The 14,911-nt window shown below is 39.5% G+C and overlaps 1 protein-coding gene and 1 pseudogene across 1 annotated transcript in view; one reads left to right on the top strand and one right to left on the bottom strand.

The window, feature by feature from the left end:
* Positions 1-14,911, top strand: part of ARMH3 (armadillo like helical domain containing 3) — a 176,101-nt gene that overhangs the window by 86,967 nt on the left and 74,223 nt on the right. The gene's annotated exons all lie outside the window — the stretch shown is intronic.
* Positions 8,751-9,040, bottom strand: LOC112854470 (cytochrome c oxidase assembly protein COX20, mitochondrial pseudogene; annotated as a pseudogene).

Below are 14,911 nucleotides of genomic sequence, written 5' to 3'. Positions count from 1 at the left end.
ATTTTCAGACATCTAACAGTTGAGAGGGTCTCAAACAGGTTTGGCGGTTGATGACAACTACAAGTTATGTCTTTGAGATCTTCTGGAATGCAATACATCTAACAGCAACATTAACATAGTATCTTACCAGCAGGTGAAAAGCAAGTCTGCAGACTTTTCTGTTCTTTGGAGTTTAGATTGTGACAGTGAAAATTAAAATTGCCTCCACATGCTTGGAGGCCTAAATTTGCTCAAGTGTCAGTCTGTTTGCTTTTCACTTGTCTTTCGTGGCTTAGTCATGCTAGTTCTTTAATTGTCAGAGTTATTTGTGTTTAAACAATTTGTCTCTCTCTTCCTGTTTGATCCTTCAGAGAGATTCTTAAAATGCAGCTGCTTAGAAACTGCTATTTTTTGAATTGAATTATAGTTGACATACAATGTTGTATCAGTTTCAGGTATACGACATAGTGATTTGACAGTTCTGTTCATGGTGCAGGGCTCACCATGATAAGTGTAGTTATCGTCTGTTACCATGCAAAGCTATTATAGTATTATTGATTGTATTGCCTGTGCTGTACTTTTCATCCTCGTGACTTACTTATTTTATAACTGGACATTTGTACCTCTTAATCTCCTTCACCTATACCATCAATCCCCCAACCCCACCCATCTGGCAACCACCAGTGTGTTGTCTGTATTTATTAGTCTATTTTTGTTTATTTGCTTTTTGGTTTTGTTTTTTAGATTTCATATGTAAGTGAAATCATATGGTATTTGTCTTTCTCTGACTTATTTCACTTAGCATAATATCCTCTAGGTTCATCTATGTTGTTGCCAATGACAAGATTCCATTCTTTTTTATGGCTGAGTAATATTCCATTGTGTGAGAGTGTATTTGTGTATATACCACAAATTTATCCCTTTATCTCTTGAAGGACACTTGGGTTGCTTCTGTATCTTGGCCAACGTAAATAATGCTGCAGGAAACATAGGAGTGCATATATCTTTTCAAATTAGTATTTTTGAGAAACTACTGACTTTGTTAGAACACCTGAGGTCAGGGGCGCCTGGGTGGCGCAGTCGGTTAAGCGTCCGACTTCAGCCAGGTCACGATCTCGCGGTCCGTGAGTTCGAGCCCCGCGTCAGGCTCTGGGCTGATGGCTCAGAGCCTGGAGCCTGTTTCCGATTCTGTGTCTCCCTCTCTCTCTGCCCCTCCCTCGTTCATGCTCTGTCTCTCTCTGTCCCAAAAATAAATAAACGTTGGAAAAAAAAAAAAAAAAAAAGAACACCTGAGGTCATTAACATACAGAGCCCTGTGTTTGTTCCTTTCCATGGGCAGGTTGTTCTTTGCTTTGCCTCAAGAAAATAAAATATTATTGCTCCATCTTTAAAATACCACTTTGAAAAGAAAATCCACTTTGTGTAATTGTTACTTCAAATGCCTTCACGCATCAGCTGGGCCACAAAGGAAAAATAGTCTGAGGGGCCACGTACAGGACTGGAAGGAAGGCATTTGGGAAGTTCTGCTTGGAGACACCTATGCTAAATATTTCCTGCCACCACTTAGCAGATTACCCCAGTGAGGTCATATACTTTAGGATGAGGTCTGCTGACTATTAACCTAATTAGCCAAAAGAGAAAAAGAAAAATGTGAGACTAAAATCTGACCTTCATCTAACCAACTTTCAAGGTAAGTAATTTGAAGCCCTTTAATGAATCTATTCAAGTTAACATCTTAATGCTTTTCACTTAATTAGCATTTTATTAGCACCAAGTTCACAATCCTATTCTCTGGTTGCTCACAGAAATAGTGGCTGAATCACTGCAAATAGGTTTTTCTTCTGATCTGTAATTTTCTTAAGGTGGATAAAGTTTTAACTCAATGATTAATATATTATATTTTTCTTTTATTTGGAATGCATTAACCTAAAGTTTAGTTTTTCTTTGATGATGACCTTTTATCCATTAGGCTTCCAGGACTGGCAAGAATGACTTTTTAATTTTTTTTTTTTAATGTTTATTTATTTTTGAGACAGAGACAGACAGAGCATGAATGGGGGAGGGTCAGAGAGAGGGAGACACAGAATCTGAAACAGGCTCCAGGCTCTGAGCTGTCAGCACAGAGCCCGACGCGGGGCTCGAACTCAAGAACCGTGAGATCATGACCTGAACTGAAGTCGGAGGCTCAACCGACTGAGCCACCCAGGCACCCCAAGAATGACTTTTTAGATATTACTGTGGTTAGTAACAAGCTTGGGGTTTGGAATGAGAATTTATTGCATTTCTTTGTAAGTCTCATAATTGTTCACCTTGTGAGTTTGCCTCTCCTCCCTCTGTTTGCTCCATGATCTTTTTGTTTCAATGCTGAAGCCGTCCTCCCCCTACTTCCTGCTTATGTGCTTATGTAGCTGTTTTCCTTCACCCTAAAAAATGTTCCCTCCAAAAAAAAAAAAAAAAAAGGAGGAGGAGGAGGAAAGCTTTAAATGTACACTGTGCTAGGGAGGCTAGGGAACAAGAATAGCTCTCAGCCGTCTCTAGATAGGGGGGTTCATTGAGCATAACACCCTTTGGAGCAGGCTGCATATAGAATTCTGAATGTCATGGGAAAAAAGACCTCAGGCAGTAATCAGGGAGAGCACATTCACTGTTGATGTCCAGAGTTAGGGTTGGAAAGGGAATGTAAGGTCTCGCTCAGCCAGGCAGAGTCCCCCCAAATCCTCTTGCCCATGACCCTGTTTGAGCTACAGAATTTGCCTTAGTCACAGTTCTTTTATCAGAAAGGGTACTGATGAGTTGAGGGGAAGAACGGTTTGACACAAAGCACTTCAGCTGAAGGATGCAAGTTAGTCTAATGAAAAGTATATATGGACCGAAGCAATCAAATGATAGGAGCAGAGGCACTGGGCTGATGACTCTTTTTTTTTTTTTTTTTTTTCAACAAAAGCAAGTTTGGTTGATGACTCTTGAGTAGCAAGAAGTACATGAAAATAAGCTTCTAGTCCAGTTGTCTGCTCAGAAGTGGCAGACCGGCAGGCTTGCATTATCGCCTGGGTTAGAATTGATCAGTAATGACCTTTCTTGTGTTAATCAGACCCTGCTGATCCCCCATTACAGAGAATGAAAAGCATTATGCAGATTAAAACAAAGCACCAAAATGAGGCTGCTATAATATCGTTTCCCCAGTGACTGGGAGTATTACATATTATTCTAATAGTTGCTGTTCCCTAATCTCTTAAGACTACAGCTAGAAATAAAAAACCCAACACTGAATCCCATGTGGTTAATCATCTGTTTTGCCCTAACTCGGTTTGTGTTGCCAAGTGAGGTTTTGCATTAGGTCATAGCTGGGCTTGGTGAACTGCAATGCGGTAAGGAAGTCTTTGTTGAGCAGATTCAGATATTTGTAACGAAATATTAAGATTACTATTTGGGGCTGCTGTGATTTTAGGTAAGTGCGACTTTAGTGTATCAAACCCCTCCTTACCTCAATCTGAAATTTCTTTGGGGTCTTTTTCCACTTTGCCTTTTTAAAGGAAAATTTCAAGAAAATATACATAACATAAAATTTACCATTTTAACTATTTTTAAGTCTACGTTTCTGTGGCATTAAGTAAGCCCACATTGTTGTGCAACTATCACTATGAGCCATCTCTTTCATATTCTTCAATTGAAACTGAAACAGTAACTCGTTCCCTCCTCCCCTCAGCCCCTGGCAGTCACCATTCTGCTTTCTGTGTCTATGAGTTTGACTACTATAGGAACTTTATATAAGAGAAATTAAGCAATATTTGCGCTTTTATAACCAACTTATTTTACTTAGCATAATGTCCTCAAGGTTCTGTGTTGTGTTATGTATCAGAATATCCTTTTTTCCTTTTTTTTCTTAAGTTATCTCTGTACTCAATGTGGGGCTCAAACTCAAAACCCTAAGATCAAGAGTCACATGCTCCACTGACTGAGCCAGCCAGGAGCTCCTCCTTCCTATTTTTTTTAAAGACTGAATAATATTCCATTGTATGTATACCACATTTTATTTACCCACTTATCCATCGATGCACCCTTTGCTTCTACTCTTTGGCCATTGTGAATAATGCTTTTATGAACGTTGGTGTACAATTATTTGAGAACCTGCTTTTTCTTCTTTTTTTAGTGTTTAGGTTTATTTTATTGTTTTTAAAGTTTATTTACTTATTTTGAAAGAGAGAGCAGGGGAGGGGCAGAGAGAGAGAGAATCCTAAGCAGGTTCCATGCTGTCAGCACAGAGCTTTACACAGGGCTTGAACTCACAAACTGTGAGACCATGAAATCAAGAGTCCGAGGCTTTAACTGACTAAGCCTACCAGGTGCCCTAGCTTTTTCTTCTTTTCTTCTACCCAGAAGTAGAATCGCTCTATGGTAATTTAATTTTGGGGGGAATCACCATAACGCTTTTCTACAGTAGCTGTACCATTTTACATTCCCACCAACAATGCCTAAGGGTTCCAATTTCTCCGTATCATCGCCAACCCTTATTATTTTCTATTATTATTATTTTTTTATTTTTTATTTTTTATTTTTTTATTTTTTTAATATTTATTGGGTCACCTGGGTGGCTTAGCCCGTTAGACATCTGACCCTTGATCTCATCTTGGCTCAGGCCATGATCTCATGGTTCATGGGTTTGGGCCCCACTTTAGGCTCTACGCTGGCAGTGGATCCTGATTGGGTTCTGTCGCTCCCTCTCTCTGCCCCTCCCCCTCTTGTGTGCGTGTGTGTGCTTTCTCTCTCTCTTTCAGAATAAATCAACTTAAAAAAATTGATTTATTTTGTGAGAGAGTGTGCGTGTGCACACATGCACACACATGTTGGGGGAGGGGTAGAGAGGGGGGAGAGGGAGAGTGGGTGAGTGAACAAGGGAGCATGAAATGGGGAGGGACAGAGGGAGAGGAGACTGTCAGTCTGTCCCCTGCTGTGGGGCCCAGTGTGGGGCTGAATCCCACAAATCCTGAGATCATGACCTGAGCTGAAATCAAGAGTTGAATGCTTAATCAACTGAGCAATGCAGATGCTTGTGTATTTTTTTTTTAATGTTTGTTTGTTTTTGAGAGAGGGAGAGGGAGACAGAGACAGAGACAGAGACTGAGTGTAAGTGGGCAAGGGGCAGAGAGAGAGGGAGACACAGAATCCAAAGCAGGCTCCAGGCTCTGAGCTGTCAGCATAGAGCCCGACGCTGGCCTCAAACACACAAACTGTGGGATCATGACCTGAGCTGAAGTCAGGGCTTAATTGACTGAGCCACCCAGGAACCCTGGCCCTCTATTTTTTGATAATAGCTTTCCTAATGGATGTGAAGTAGTAGTATTGAATTGCAGTTTTGGCTTGCATTTCCCTAATGACTGGTAGTATTGGTGATCTTTACATGTGCTTATAGGCTATTTGTCTATCTTCTTTGGAGAAATGTCTATTCCTATCCTTTACCAATTTTTAAATTGGGTTGTTTGGGTTTTTTGTTGTTGAGTTTTAGGAATTCTTTATATATTCTGGATACCAATCTCTTATGAGGTATATGGTTTGCAAATATTTTTTCCCATGGATTGCCTTTTCATTCTGTTGATCATGTCCTTTGATGCACAAAAGTTTTTAATTTTGATGAAGTCCAGCTGATTGTTTTTTTCTTTTATTGACCATGCTTTTGGTGTTATATCCAAGCAATCATAGCTAATTCAAGTCCTGCAGCTTTCCCATGTTTCCTTCTAAGAGTTTTATAGTTTTAGCTGTTACATTTAGGTCTTTGATACATTTTGAGGGAAGTTTTGTATATGGTGCAAGGTAAGGGTCCAACTTCATTTTTTTGCATGTGGGTATGGAGTCTACCCAGCACCCACTTTGCTTTTTTGATATAACATAGTTATGATTTCTTAATTTGAATCAGGCTGAATTAACTTGTAAGCACAGAAATGGAGACTCCACATTTTTTTCTGTATGCATCTGTTGTGTTTTGTGTTTTAGGTTTGCTCATTCCTCTGCTTGTTTAGAGGTGGCATAACATAGTGATTAAGAGTAGGGTCTCTTAAGAGTTAAGTTGTCTGAGTTTGAGTCTAAGCTCTACCACTTACTTTGGACAAATTCTTTAACCACTCTTTGCTTTTCCTCATGGAATGGGGGTCGTTGTTGAGATGATTAAATGACAATATATGTAAAGCACTTGGAATAGTGCCTAGCATACCATCAGTGCTATATAAGTGTTCATTGTTATCATCTTCTTAAAAAGTTGTTCTTAAGGTGCAAGTCTGGAGGTCTTACCAACCTTGGTTCTAATGATCTGCATGGGACTTCATTCTAGACAAGCAACCCCCTTCCATATCCAACTGTATTCATTTCTCTTGGCTTTACTCATGTGGACTTAGAAGGGACCAGAAATATAGAATGATACCATTTACAACCTGACATCAGGGGCCCCATTGGAACTTAGGTTGTCAGTCTGTATCTTGGCATCATCATTGGGAAAATAGTTTGGACAGGGAGAGTTTATGTTTTCCCTCACTTCCAGCCCTTTGAGGAGATATTTGACCAAGAAACTTTGGCTTTACTATTTTAACAGTTCCTTCTTCCCATTAATGTGGTTAAAGAGAATGTGCCCAAAAGGAATATGCTTATAACTGCAAAGATACTAATCAATGTGTTCTAATGTCTGATTGGAGGGATTATAGATATTTTAATTTTTTCTTACATTTTAATTTATTAAAAACATTCGGCTGTGGATTTTTTTTTTAGATACCCTTTATTTGTAAGTTGACAAAATTCCCTTCTATTCCTAGTTTATTGAGTGGTTGTTTTTTTTTGTTTTTGTTTTTGTTTTTTTTTTGTCATAAAAAGGTATTGGGTTTTGTCAGATGCTTTTTCTGTGTCTATTGAGATGATTTGTTTCTTATTCTATTGATACAACTATATACATTGATTTTCACATGTTAAACCAGGCTTGCATTCCTGGGATAAAGTCCACTTGGTTAAGATGTATAATTCTTTTTATATGTTGCTGGATTCAGATTGCTAGTATTTGCTGAATTTTTGTACCCACATTCGTCAGAGAGATTGCTCTGTAGTTCTCTTTCCTTGTGGTCTTTGTCTGGTTTTGACACCAAGGTAATGGTGGCCTCATAGAATGAGTTGGGGAAATGGTCCCTCTCTTCAGTTTTTTTTTAGAAGACTTTAAAGGATTTAGAGATTCTTTAAATCTTTGGTATAGTTCATCCATGAAGCCATCAGAGCCTGGACTTGTAATCACAGGTAGTTTTTTAAAAATAGTAATTAAATCTTTTTGCTTGTTTTATAGGTATGTTCAGATTGCCTGTTTCTTTTTGAGTTAGTTTCAATAATTTTGGGTTTTTTTTCTTGTTTTTTGAAAAATATTTTAATGTTTATTTATTGATTTTGAGAGAGAGAGAAAGAGTTGAGCAGGAGAGGGGCAGAGAGAGAATCCCGTGCAGATTCTGCAGTGTCAGCACAGAGCCCAATGTGGGTTTCAAACTCACAAACTGTGACATCATGACCTGAGCGGAAATCAAGAGCCAGTTCTTTAACTGACTGAGCCACCCAGGCGCCCCTAGTTTCCGTATTTGTGTCTTCCTAAGAATTTGTCCATTTCATCTAAGTTGTCTAATTTATTGGCATACAGTTGTTTATAATGGTACTTTATAATACTTTAGTGTTTCTGTAAGGTGAGTAGTAATATTCTTTCATTTCTGATTCTAGGAATTTGAATTTCTTCTCTTTTATCAGTCTAACTAAAAGGTTTGTCACTTTTGTTTATCTTTTCAAAGAACCAGCTTTTGGTTTTATTGGTTTTCTTTTTTGTTTTTCTATTCCTTATTTCATTAATTTCTACTCTTTATTATTTTCTTCCTTCTGCTTATTTTAGGCTTAAACGTCATAAAAAAAAAAACCCTCAATGTTACATTAGTTTCAGGTGTACAATATAATGATTGACAAGTCTATACAACACGTCTATATGTTATGCTCAAATTTTACGTGGTAGAAATAATGTAGGGTGGGGATGCCTGGGTAGCTCAGTTGGTTAAGCATCTGACTCTTGATTTCAACTTGGGTTATGAACTCAGGGTCATAGGCTTGAGCTCCCCATTGACCTCTGTGCTGAGTGTGGAGCCTGCTTGAGACTCTGTCTCCATCCCTCTCTGCCCTTCCCTCATGTTCTCTCTCTCTCTCAAAGTAAATAAATAAAAAAAAAAAAATAATACAAGGTATATTCTCTGACCCCAATAGAATGAAATTAAAAATGAACAACAAAAAGAAATTTGATCAGAGAATATATCTTGTATTATTTCTGTCATTTTAAATTTTTGAGGTTTATTTTATGGCCTAGCATATTATCTATCCTGGAAAATGTTCCATATGTCCTTGAGGAAAATATCTATTCTGCTGTTGTTGAGTGTACTCTTTTCTAGATGTCTGTTAGGTTTAACTGATTTTTAGTGGTGGTCAAGTTTTCTGTTTCTTTGTTGATCTTCTGCCTAGTTGTTCTAGCCATTATTAAGGAATGGGTATTAAAGTCTCCCAATTTTTATTAGGTTTTTATTTTATTTATAACTAACACATAACATTATTTACTTCACTAAAAGCCTTATGGTACATACCAGGTTTAATAGAATTGACCTCAGTTTTGTTCACACTGACTCCAGTGAGTTGTACTTGGGTTTTCTGTGCTTGAGACTGCTTGATTTCTGCTGTTGCTGTTGGTTTGTTTTCTTTCAGGATCAAGGTGGGTACTTTCATATAAAATCTTATTTTTAGTTCCTTCTCTGGCAATTCTTTTTTCGATTTTTAGCCTTGCATAATTATACTTAAAATGGAACCAGCTTCCTAAAGCCACCAAGATAAATCTTCCTACTCCAACATCACATGATCTTCTAATTCTACTAAAATGCCCAAGGCCAGCCACAGAAGATCCTAATGAACCATATAATATTGAATCCCATGCATAGGGAATGTTTTCCACATCTAAAATTCCTAGGAGCTTAAAGGGCTTCCGCTTTGCTGGTTTGCCAGGCAGTGGTGTGGTGGCCATGGGCTCTAGTACCCAATTTTTATTGTTGAATTGCCTCAGCTTTTATTTCTGTCATGACATACCTTTTTTCATTCTTTTACTTTCATCCTATTTGTATCTTTGAATCTAAAATGTGTCTCTGGTGGATAGCATATAGTTGGATCTTGTTTACTTTAGTCTGACAGTCTCTGCCTTTTGATTGGGTTATTTATTCCACTCACATTTAGTGTTGTTGTTGATATAATTGAACTATGTCTGCCATTTCATTTCTAGTTTGCTGTGTGTTTCATGAATTTGTGTTCCTCTGTACCTTTGTTTTTATTTTTTTAAATGTTTGTTTATATTTGAGGGAGAGAGAGAGAGGGAGAGTGTGAGTGGGGGAGGGGCAGAGAGAGAGGGAGACACAGAATCCGAATCAGGCTCCAGGCTCTGAGCTGTCAGCTGTCAGCACAGAGCCTGATGGAGGACTCCAACTCACGAGCTGTGAGATCATGACCAGAGCCAAAGTCCAGCGCTTAACTGACTGAGCCACCCAGGTGCCCCAACTTTTTTTTTTTAATTAAAAAAAACTTTTATTTTAGAGAGAGCATGAGTGGGGGAGAAGCAGGAGGGGAGAGAGAGAGAGAGAGAGAGAGAGAGAGAGAAAGGGAGAAAGAGAGAATTCTAAGCAGGCTCCATCCCATGGCCCTAGGATTATGACCTGAGCCAAAATTAAGAGTTGGACACTCAACAAACTGAGCCACCCAGGTGCCTTTTCTCTGCACCTTCTTAACTGCCTTCTTTTGCATTAAGTAAATATTTTTCAATGTAGCACTTTGATTTCTTTAACGATTTTTTTCACTGTTTCTTTTACTTACTTCGTTAGTGGTTGCTGTAGGGTTTACCATATACATAAACATCTTATTGGAATCACAAACTGTTTAGATTATACTAAATTCCAGTGAGATACAGAAACATAACTCTTCTGTAGCTCTAAATAACATACACATGCAACACTCACTTCAGTGAACTTTATTTGCCAAAAGCACACTAAAAAGGAGAATTTCATGTATTTCCTGAGGAAGTAAGGATGCATTAGAAACAGGACCCTAATTTTATTTACTTTATCATGTCTGGAGCTAAGACTAGGTGAGAATGGGGAAATAGTCTGTTTAGAGTTTAGATACATTTTGTTAAGAGATTCTGTCACAGGTGGGTGTTAAACACAGCATTCTAGATCCTGCTCCATTCTTCGGTGAGCTGATAGCCTACGGCTCAAAATGTATTGAGCTCACTGTCTCTTGATGCTTGCATGTTGAGCTTTGTAACAAATAAAGAGTATGGTGCAAAAGGAATAGCACTAATTGGTAAATGTAATTTTGAGAGAAGGACACAGTAGTTTGATGTGGAATGGATGAAGGTGTGTTCATTTATGTCTGGAGTCAGTGTTGATTTGTGGAAAATCATCTTGTCCTGTGCTCCATCTTTTGCATCTCATTTTCTCCCACCAAGGTAGGGGCTGCTAATTGTGGGCTGTTTTTATTCACTCAGATAAGGGACTATTTCTGGCATATGACTCCTAGGAGAAAAGAAGCCAACCTTGAGCTCAGCCCTCTGTCCTGAATCAAGCTCTTGGACTGTAAAACAGGACCTCCTTAGTGGGCCCCAGGTGCATGCTCTGAGAGTGTCAATTGAGGCCTCCCAGGTGTGGGGCCTCAACTTTTGTCAACACTGGGTTTTATAGGAATGTGAATAGCCAACTTAAGGAACCTTGTAAATGGTGAGTTAGTTGGAAGAGATCTTATACATGTCTGGTGACCTTATTTTGAATGCTCTTTTGGAAAACAATTAGTCTTTTTGCTTGTTAATTACATTGATGTTTTTCTCTTTCTTTTTTTTTCTTCTTTTTTAAAAAAGTTTATTTATTTTGAGAGAGAGAGAGAGAGAGAGAGAAGGGTAGAGAAAGGGAGAGACAGAACCCCAAGCAGGCTTTGCTCTATTAGCGCAGAGCCTGACATGGGGCTTGAACCCACAAACCTTGAGATCATGACCTGAGCTGAGATTGAAAACTGGATTCTTAACAGATGAGCCACCCAGGCGCCACGATATTTTCCTTCCTTCCTTCCTTCCTTCCTTCCTTCCTTCCTTCCTTCCTTCCTTCCTTCCTTCCTTCATGTTTATTTAATTTTGAGAGAGAGAGACAGAGAGTGCGAGCTGCAGAGCGGCAGAGAGGGAAGGAGACAGAGGAGCCAAAGCACGTTCCAAACTGTCAGCACAGAGCCTGACATGGGGCTCAAACCCACAAACTGTGAGATCATGACCTAGCTGAAGTTGGATGCTTAACTGACTGAGCCACCCAGGTGACCCTATTTTTCTCTTTCTTTTTTTTTTTTTTTTTTAAATTTTTTTTTTTCCAAACGTTTATTTATTTTTGGGACAGAGAGAGACAGAGCATGAACGGGGGAGGGGCAGAGAGAGAGGGAGACACAGAATCGGAAACAGGCTCCAGGCTCTGAGCCATCAGCCCAGAGCCTGACGCGGGGCTCCAACTCACGGACCACGAGATCGTGACCTGGCTGAAGTCGGACGCTTAACCGACTGCGCCACCCAGGCGCCCCCCTATTTTTCTCTTTCTTAATGAATTATGGCAAGTACTTAACTTGAACATTTTGGAGGTGGTTTGGAGGGACTGTTTTTGTGACTGAGCCAGTAATACTAGAGTAGCTGTTTCTGGGTGACTAGAGGTAATTAAGAGTCCTGGGCCTTGAGGTAAGTTGAAAGGGCTTGATTCTGAGCAGACAGTTGTAGGTGAAATTGGCAGTTTCTTCCAGAGTGTTCTAGCCCTTGGTCCCAGGTGTGTGAGTGAATGGCCCCCACGTGGTAGGAGAACAGATTCTCTCCTCTTTTTAGGTCCACAGTCCTTCAACATTCTGTTTCTCTAAATGTGTATATACACAGCAAAGTCCTGTTGTTTGCGCTTGTGCCACCGGTAATTAATTGGATCTCCTTTCCTATAATTCTGTGGTGTGGTAAATTAACTTTAGGTTTTTAAACTTAGCATTAACTTTTTTATGGCTCTCGGAGATGAGCCATCTGACATATGTCCTTTATTCTGCTAGTCTTTTAATCAGCAGATCCTACCCTGTGCCTTTTCCAGTTTCTTATTACGTAAGCATCAAAAACCTGGGAAGAGAGAGATTCAGAGAGAGAAAGAATGAGTAAGCGAAAGGGTGGTATATTTGTGTGAGATAGACTTGAGATCCTTTCTTTAGAAGCCTCTGGTCTTAGGAACATTTCTTTATTCTGTTTCTGTCACTGCTTCCTTGTCTTTACATCTGTTTCTAAATGCTAGGAGTTGAGAACCAGAGGGGCAGTCAAGATGACCTAGAATTACTGCTGTTTTAGTAGGTCAGGAAGAAAGGTATTTCCAGTTGATTCATTAGATAATTGGGTCAGAGGGTTGGGAAGGGGCTAGAGTCTATAGCAGTCCAAAGCCTATCTGTCACTCCTGGGCCTTTGCTCTTTCCCAGCCAGCTCTTCTCCTTCTCTGGCTCTCTGGAGATGGCCTGCTTCTGCTGGTACAACTGTCCTTGGTCCTTTAGGGATGTGCTGCTCCCTAATTGTCATTGATCCCAAGGTAAGACAAAAAGTTTCATTTTCACTTGAGAAAAGGTTGATTTTTTTTTTTTCTTCTTGAAAAGGAACTCTCACTAGGTAGGAAGTATAGACACTTAATCATGACTTAGTTCACAAATGCTGGGGTTTTTAAAAATTTTTTTTAATGTTTTTATTTATTTTTGAGAGAGAGAAAGACAGAATACTAGTGAGGGAGGGACAGAGAGAGAGGGAGGCACAGAATCCAAAGCAAACTCCAGACTCTGAGCTGTCAGCACAGAGCCCAACACAGGGTTTGAACTCATGAACCGTGAGATCATGACCTGGGCCGAAGTCAGATGTTTGACTGAGCCACCCAGGTGCTCCTCACAAATGCTGGTTTCTAATTGTAACTTCTATAAATCCTAGCCACAAATGGGATCAATAGGCATAATTTAGATCCTTAATTCCTTTCCTTTTTCCATCCAACATCTAGGGCACTTAAAAAAGTCTTTTAAAATTGTGGGCAGTTCTTTACCTTATCCCTTAATTTTCCCTCTCCATTTTTCTTTCCGAAAAATTGGGCTGGAACTCTGGTCATATAACTCAGATATTCTAACTCCGTAGAACACAGTAGATTGTTAATCTGTTAGTGGGTTCTAGAACCTATTACAATTGGGTAACAATATATCATCCTGGTCAGCCAACAGGCTTCTCTTCAGTAGGTGAAATTTTAGTTTTCTTTGGATTATTGTGAACAAAAAGAGGAGTGTTTTGGGCTCCGTAGGAGCGTGATCACTCTAATTAAATTCTCAGATTTATACCAGATACCGCATACCATACTTCGTCTTTTCTATGGGACTTTGATCTTACAGATTAGTGGTGCCAGGATCACAGAACCTTAAAAGCTAAAAGAACTGAAGAGGCCATCTACTCTGGTCTGCTTCCCAAAGCAGAAATCTCACTTATTGGGGTCACAGCCTGCCTCTCCTTGAATACTTAGTGAAAATAGTGCTTAATACTTTAGGATATAGACTATTCAGTTTTTTAAATAATGAGAATCGTAGGGCATCTAGCTGGCTCAGTTGGTGGAGCATGTGACTTGTGATCTTGGGGTTGTAAGTTCGAGTCCAACTTTGGGTGTAGAGATCACTTAAAAAAACAAAATCTTTGTAAAAATGATGAGAATCTTTTCCTCATGTTGGAATCTTCCTCTTTATAACCTGAACCTTTAGATGTAACACCAAAAAATGTACTCTGTCTTCTATATATTAACTTCTTCAAAGGGCTAAGATGTATACTACTGCCTTTCTGTACTATCCTTTCTTCCTTCAGTTGTTATTCGTTTGTCATGGTTTTTAAAATATCTGGCATACTGTGATTGTCCTTTAGATATATATTTAAAAAAATTTTTTTTACATTTATTTATCTTTTGAGAGACATAGAGCACAAGTTGGGGAGGGGCAGAGAGAGAAGGAGACACAGAATCCAAAGCTGGCTCCAGGCTCTGAGCTGTCAGCACAGAGCCCGACGTGGGGCTCGAACTCACAAACCGTGAGATCATGACCTGAGCCGAAGTCGGACACTTAACCGACTGAGCCACCCAGGCGCCCCGATAGTGAAAATCTTAAACAGGCTCCACGCCCATCTCAGACAGTGAGATCATGACCTGAGCCGAAATCAAGAGTTGGACATTTAACCAACTGAGCCACCCAGGCACCCCTGAACTTTTCTTTAACCTAAATGAAACTCTTTATCCTTACTATATTGTTTTAACTTTATTTATTTTGAGAGAGCGAGAGCAAGCAGGGAAGGGGCAGAGAGAGAGAGAGAGACAATCCCAAGCAGGCTCTCTGCTGTCAGCGCAGAGCCCGACACAGGGCTGAGCCCACGAACCACAAGATCATGACCTGAGCCAAAATCAGGAGTCAGACACTTAATCAGCTGAGCCACCCAGGCGCTCCACTCTTTATCCTTATTAAATATATCTTGTTCATTGCAGCTCATCATTCTAGTTTATCAGGATATTTTTTGAGTCCTGATGATGTCATACTGTGTATTGGTTTTCTTTTGCAGCTTTGTATCATCAGCACATTTGATAACTATGCCTTCTAAATTTTTGTCCAGATGCTTTGATCTAATCCTGACTCTGCTACTGATTTGGTGGATGATTTGGGAATATTTTCTCTCCTTTTTGGGTTTTGGCTTGCTGCTATTATATAAAATGGCCTCAAAAACTGGGGGAAAAAAAAAAACCTCCTTAAGAATCAACTGCAAAGCTCTTTGTAAAGAATAAATTTGTGAAGAAAAAACTGTGGG

The sequence above is a fragment of the Puma concolor genome, chromosome D2 (assembly GCF_028749965.1).
Source record: "Puma concolor isolate L17-30 chromosome D2, mPumCon1.1.hap2, whole genome shotgun sequence".
NCBI classification, from domain to species: domain Eukaryota; kingdom Metazoa; phylum Chordata; class Mammalia; order Carnivora; family Felidae; genus Puma; species Puma concolor.
The sequence above is the reverse complement of the archived record's forward strand: the minus strand, read 5'-3'. Positions and strand labels throughout refer to the sequence as shown.